The sequence below is a fragment of the Phyllobates terribilis genome, unplaced genomic scaffold (assembly GCF_046119375.1).
Source record: "Phyllobates terribilis strain yellow unplaced genomic scaffold, ASM4611937v1 Scaffold_5__5_contigs__length_657084704, whole genome shotgun sequence".
NCBI classification, from domain to species: domain Eukaryota; kingdom Metazoa; phylum Chordata; class Amphibia; order Anura; family Dendrobatidae; genus Phyllobates; species Phyllobates terribilis.
Window position 1 is genome coordinate 244,260,595 of NW_027362765.1, and position 7,072 is coordinate 244,267,666.

Consider the following 7,072-nt stretch of genomic DNA (forward strand, 5'->3'; position numbering starts at 1 on the left):
TAGCTGTTTGTCACACTACCTGGATTTACATTTACAAGCACATGTCAAATCACTGCCCTCATATTTGAAAGACTCGAGCCACCTCATTAGTCTCTTGGAGGGAATGGATTGGGAGGAGAATTTTTTATTTCTAACCCTAGATGTGGTAGCGTTATATTCAAATATAGAACATAATTTGGGTATAAGAGCTGCCAGATTTTATTTGGAGAAAAATGAAAAAATGCCAGATGAACAAGTAGAATTTCTTCTGACTGGTTTGCAATTCATTTTGCGTCATAATGTCTTTGAGTTTGATGGACAACTGTACCTGCAGCAGCATGGTACCGCGATGGGGACTCGGGTAGCCCCAAGTTTTGCAAATTTATTTATGGGGCTATTCGAGTCCCTATCCCCACTTAATTCAGAAAAATACAAAGACAACATAATAATGTATAAACGTTTTATAGATGACTTATTAATCATTTGGAGGGGGGATATAGAACAAGCCCATTTGCTGGTGAGGGAAATGAATCAAAACACATGGGGCATTTCCTTTACATCCACTATCAGCGCTGAAAAAATAGTTTACTTGGATTTAGAGATTTCACATATGAAAAAGAAAATCGTAACAAAAACACATTTTAAAAAAGTAGACATTAATGGATATTTACATTATAACAGTGCACACTATACTAAATGGAAGAATAATATTCCATTCAGTCAATATTTAAGAATAAGGAAAAATAATAGTAGTGAACAGGATTATATAACACAAAGCAAGATCCTGACTAACAGATTTCGGGAAAAAAAGTATCCAAAAACCCTAATACAACAAGCTTATAAGGTAAACTTAGCAAAAACTCAGGGTGAATGTTTGAAAAAAACGCTTGAAAATACTAGAGAAAAAAGCACTGAAAAAACTGTGAGAGAAAATGCTGTCATGGATACAACTAAATCTCACCTGAAATCTAATGATGAGAAATGGCAGTTCAACTTCATTACAGCCTATAATAAAGATAACGAAAAATTTGTGGTGCGGTGCGGTGCGGTGCGGTGCGGTGTGTGTCTGCAGCCTGGCTAGCTCAGTCGGTAGAGCATGAGACTCTTAATCTTGGGGTTGTGGGTTTGAGCCCCATGTTGGGTGGTTGCTTATTGCTGCCTTTTACTACTTATGCTAACCACTGTCAACCCAGATAACACCTTACGAACTGTCCCCTTCTGCTTGCTACAAAACATGACAAACAGCATAGCCCTGCAGGATAAGGGGCAGGGAAGGCCCAAAAGGATGGGAAGCGAAAGAAAAGCAGCAAGTGCCCAATGTTTTCGCAAGTGTCTGCAAAGTCAATGAGGGAAGAGATGCGCTGCAATGGTCAGCAAATGAGAAAAGAAGCTGTGCTGCATTGGCCGGGAATCAAACCCAGGCCTCCCACGTGGCAGGCGAGAATTTTATCACTGAACCACCAATGCTTGGATGAGTCCTTCATGGAAGTGGTGCCTGCCAGATCCAGGTCCCAGGATCAGACTGCCACCATCGCCCGACCTGACCACATGAAGCTCTTGTGGTGCGGTGTGGTGCGGTGCGTGAGTGTGTGTCTGCAGCCTGGCTAGCTCAGTCGGTAGAGCATGAGACTCTTAATCTCAGTTTTGAGCAACTTAATAAAAACCAAATATAATCCCATCTCACTTGTTTATTTTCACCAGGCAAACGACAAAATTTAGAAATAAACATTTCTGACATGCAAAAACAAAAACAAAAAAATAGTGATCAATATAGCCACCTTTCTTTATGATGACACTCAACAGCCTTCCATCCATAGATTCTGTCAGTTGCTTGATCTGTTTTCGATCAACATTGCGTGAAGCAGCCACCACAGCATCCCAGACACTGTTCGAGAGGTGTACTGTTTTCCCTCCCTGTAGATTTCACATTTTATGATGGACCACAGATTCTCTATGGGGATCAGAACAGGTGAACAAGGGGGCCATGTCATTATTTTTTCTTCTTTTAGACCTTTACTGGCCAGCCACGCTGTGGAGCAGTTGGATGCATGTGATGGAGCATTGTCCTGCATGAAAATCATGTTTTTCTTAAACGATACCGACTTCTTCCTGTACCACTGCTTGAAGAAGTTATCTTCCAGAAACTGGCAGTAGGTCTGGGAGTTGAGCTTCACTCCATCCTCAACCCGAAAAGGTCCCACAAGTTCATCTTTGATGATACCAGCCCATACCAGTACCCCACCTCCACCTTGCTGGCGTCTGAGTCGGAGTGGAGCTCTCTGCCCTTTATTGGTCCAGCCTCTGGCCCATCCAGCTGGCCCATCAAGAGTCACTCTCATTTCATCAGTCCATAAAACCTTTGAAAAATCAGTCTTAAGATATTTCTTGGCCCATTCTTGATGCTTTATCTTATGTTTCTTGCTCAAAGGTTGTCGTTTTTCAGCCTTCCGTACCTTGGCCATGTCCCTGAGTATCGCACACCTTGTGCTTTTCATACTCCAGTAACGTTGCAGCTCTGAAATATGGCAAAACTGGTGGCGAATGGCATCTTGGCAGCTTCATGCTTGATTTTCCTCAATTCATGGGCAGTTATTTTGCGCCTTTTTTGGCCAACACGATTCTTGCGACCCTGTTGGCTATTTGCCATGAAACGCTTGATTGTTCGGTGATCACGCTTCAAAAGTTTGGAAATTTCAAGACTGCTGCATCCCTCTGCAAGACATCTCACAATTTTGGACTTTTCAGAGCCTGTCAAATCTCTCTTCTGACCCATTTTGCCAAAGGAAAGGAAGTTGCCTAATAATTAAGCACACCTTATATAGGGTGTTGATGTCATTAGTCAACACCCCTCCTCATTACAGAGATGCACATCACCAGATTTATTTAATTGGTAGTTGGCTCTCAAGTCTATGCAGCTTGGAGTAAGACAACATGTATAAAAAGTATCATGTGAGCAAAATACTCATTTGCCTAATAATTCTGCACACAGTGTAGATGGCTACGTGCGGCTTCCTGCTGTGTATAGATGGCTACATGCAGCCTCCTGCTGTGTATAGATGGCTATATGCGGCATCCCGCTGTATATAGATGGCTACTTGCGCTCTCCTGCTGTGTATGGATGGCTATGTGCTGCCTCCTGCTATGTATAGATGGCTACATGTGGCCTCCTGCTGTGTATAGATGACTATGTGCGGCCTCCTGCTGTGTATAGATGGCTACGTGCGGACTCCCGCTGTATATAGATGTCTACGTGTGGCCTCCCGCTGTATCTGGAGGGTGCCGTGCTGCCTCCCGCTATGTTTAGATGGCTACGTGCTGCCTCCCACTGTGCATAGATAGCTACGTGCGGCCTCCCACTGTGCAAAGATGGCTACGTTCGGCCTCCTGCTGTGTATAGATGCCACCGTGCGGCCTACGCTGTGTAAAAATGACACCGTGCTGCCTCCTGCTGTTTATAGATGGCTACATGCGGCCTCCCGCTGTGTATACATGGCTATGTGCGGCCCCCTGCTGTGTATAGATGGCTACGTGCGGCCTCCTGCTTTGTATAGATAGCTACGTGCTGCCTCCCGCTGTGTATAGATTGCTACTTGTGGCCTCCTGCTATGTATAAATGGCTATGTGCGGCCTCCTGCTGTGTATAGATGGCTATATGCGGCCTCCTGCTGTGTATAGATGGCTACGTGCTGCCTCCTGCTGTGTATAAATGGCAACGTGCGGCCTCCTGCTGTGTATAGATGGTGCAGTGCTGCCTCCTGCTGTTTATAGATGGATACATGCCGCCTCCCGCTATGTATAGATGGCTACGTGTGGCCCTCTGCTGTGTATAGATGGCTACGTGCGGCCTCCTGCTGTGTATAGATGGCTACGGGCTGCCTCCCGCTGTGTGTAGATGGCTACGTGCGGCCTCCCGCTGTGTATAGATGGCTACGTTCGGCCTCCCGCTATGTATAGATGGCTATGTGCGGCCTCCTGCTATGTATAGATGGCTATATGCGGCCTCCTACTGTGTATAGATGGCTATGTGCGGCTTCCTGCTGTGTATAGATGGCTACGTGCGGCCTCCTGGTGTGTAGAGATTACTACGTGTGGCCTCCCGCTGTCTATAGATAACACCGTGCGGCCTCCTGCTGTGTATAGATGGCTACGAGCGGCCTCCCGCTGTGTATAGATGGCACCGTTAGGCCTCACGCTGTGTATAGATGGCTATGTGCGGCGCCCCGCAGTGTATAGATTGCGCCGTGCGGCCTCCCACTGTGTATAGATGGCTTTGTGCGGCCTCCTGCTGTGTATAGATGGCACCGTGTGGCATCCCGCTGTGTATAGATGGCTAAGTGCGGCTTCCCGCTGTGTATAAATGGCTATATGCAGCCTCCTGCTGTGTATAGATGGCTATATGCGGCCTCCTGCTGTGCATAGATGGCTATGTGCGGCCTCCTACTGAGTATAGATGGCTACGTGCGGCCTCCTGGTGTTTAGAGATTGCTACGTGCGGCCTCCCGCTGTGTATAGATGACACCGTGCGGCCTCCCGCTGTGTATAAATGGCTTTGTGCGGCCTCCTGCTGTGTATAGATGGCTACGTGCGGCCTCCCGCTGTGTATAGATGGCACCGTTAGGCCTCCCGCTGTGTATAGATGGCTATGTGCGGCCCCCTGCCGTGTATAGATGGCGCCATGCGGCCTCCCGCTGTGTATTGATGGCTTTGTGCGGCCTCCTGCTTTGTATAGATGGCATTGTGCGGCATCCCGTTGTGTATAGATGGCTACGTGCGGCTTCCCGTTGTGTATAGATGGCTATATGCGGCCTCCTGCTGTGTAAAGATGGCTACGTGCGGCCTTCTGCTGTGTATAAATGGCAACGTGCGGCCTGCTGCTGTGTATAGATGGCTACTTGTGGCTTCCCGCTGTGTATAGATGGCTACGTGCGGCCTCCTGCTGTGTATAGATGGCTATATGCGGCCTCCTGCTGTGTATAGATGGCTACGTCTGGCCTTCTGCTTTGTATAGTTGGCCATGTGCGGCCTCCTGCTGTGTATAAATGGCTACATGCGGCCTCCTGATGTATATAAAGATGGCTACGTGCTGCCTCCCACTGTGTATAGATGGCTAGGTGCGGCCTCCCACTGTGTATAATTGACTACGTGCGGCCTCCTGCTGTGTTTAGATGGCGCCGTGTGAAACCTTCCGCTGTGTATAGATGGTGCCGTGCTGTCTCCTGCTGTTTATAGATGGCTACATGCGCCCTCCAGCTGTATATAGATGGCTACGTGCGGCCCCCTGCTGTGTATAGATGGCTACGTGCGGCCTCCTGCTGTGTATAGATGGCTATATGCGGCCTCCCGCTGTGTATAAATGGCTACTTGCGGCCTTTTCCTGCGTTTAGATGGCTGCGTGCAGCCTCCTGCTTTGTATAGATGGCTACATGCGGCCTTCTGCTGTGCATAGATGGCTACGTGCGGCCTCCTGCTGTGTGTAGATGGCTACGTGCGGCCTCCTACTGTGTATAGATGGTTTCTTGTGGTCTCCTGATGAGTATAGATGGCTATTTGCGGCCTCCCACTGTGTATAGATGGCTACGTGCGGCCCCTTGCTGTGTATCGATGGCACCGTGCGGCCTCCCACTGTGTATAGACGGCGCTGTGCTGCCACCTGCTGATTATAGATTGCTACATGCGGCCTCTCTCTGTGTATAGATGGCGCCGTGCTGCATCCTGCTGTTTATAGATGGCTACATGTGGTCTTCCGCTGTGTATAGATGGCGCGGTGCTGCCTCCTGCTGTTTATTGATGGTTACGTGTGGCCTCTCACTGTGTAAAGAGCGCGCCGTGCTGCCTTCTGCTGTTTATAGATGGCTACTTGCAGTCTCCTGCTGTGTAATGATGCCTACGTGCGGCCTCCTGCTGTGTATAAATGGCTGCATGCGGCCCCCTGCTATGTATAGATGGCTTCGTGCGGCCCCCTGCTGTGTATAGATGGCTACGTGCGGCCTCCTCCTGTGTACTGATGGCTACGTGCGGCCTCCTGCTGTGTATTGATGGCTACGTGCGGCCCCCTACCGTGTATAAATGGCTACTTGCGGCCTCTTGCAGTGTATACATGGCTACGTGGGGCCTCCTGCTCTGTATAAATGGCTACTTGCGGCCTCTTGCAGTCTATACATGGCTACATGGGGCCTCCTGCTCTGTATAAATGGCTACTTGCAGCCTCCTGCTGTGTATAGATGGCTACATGCAGCCTCCAACTGTGTATAGATGTCTACGTGCGGTCTTCCACTGTATCTTGGGGGCGCAGTGCAATCTCGCACTATGTATAAATGGCTATGTGCGGCCTCCCGCTATGTATAAATGGCTATGTGCAGCCTCCCACTGTGTATAGATGGCTACGTGCCGCCTCCTGCTGGGTATAGATGGCGCGCGTGCGGCCTCCCGTTGTGTAAAAATGGCGCTGTGCTGCCTCCTGCTGTTTATAGATGGCTATTTGCAGCCTCCCGCTGTGTATAGATGGTGCCGTGCTGCCTCCTGCTGTTTATAGATGACTGCATGCGGCCTCCCGCTGTGTATAGATGGGTACATGCGGCCCTCTGCTGTGTATAGATGGCTACGTGCGGCCTCCTGCTGTGAATAGATGGCTACGTGCGGCCTCCTGCTGTGTATAGATGGCTATGTGCGGCCTCCCGCTGTGTATAGCTGGCTACGTGTGGCCTCCTGCTGTGATAAGATGGCTACGTGCGGCCTCCTGCTGTGTATAGATGGCTACGTGCGGCCTCCCGCTCTGTATAGATGGCTATGTGCGGCCTCCCGCTGTGTATAGATGGCTACGTGCAGCCTCCTGCTATGTATAGATGGTTATGTGCGGCCTCCTGCTATGCATAGATTTCTATGTGCGGCCTCCTGCTGTGTATAGATGGTTGTGTGCGGCCTTCTGCTGTGTATAGATGGCTACGTGCGGCCTCCTGCTGTGTATAGTTGGCTACGTTCGGCCTCCCGCTATGTATAGATTGCACCGTGCGGCCTCCCGCTGTGTATAGATGGTTACGTGAGGCCTCCTGCTGTGTATAGATCGCGCCATGTGGCCTCCCACTGTGTATAAATG

The 7,072-nt window shown here is 49.4% G+C and overlaps 1 non-coding gene across 1 annotated transcript; it reads right to left on the reverse strand.

The window, feature by feature from the left end:
- Positions 1-1,375: 1,375 nt before the first annotated feature.
- Positions 1,376-1,446, reverse strand: TRNAG-GCC (transfer RNA glycine (anticodon GCC)). The gene has a single exon. It is a non-coding gene; the product is annotated as a tRNA-Gly (tRNA).
- Positions 1,447-7,072: the final 5,626 nt, after the last annotated feature.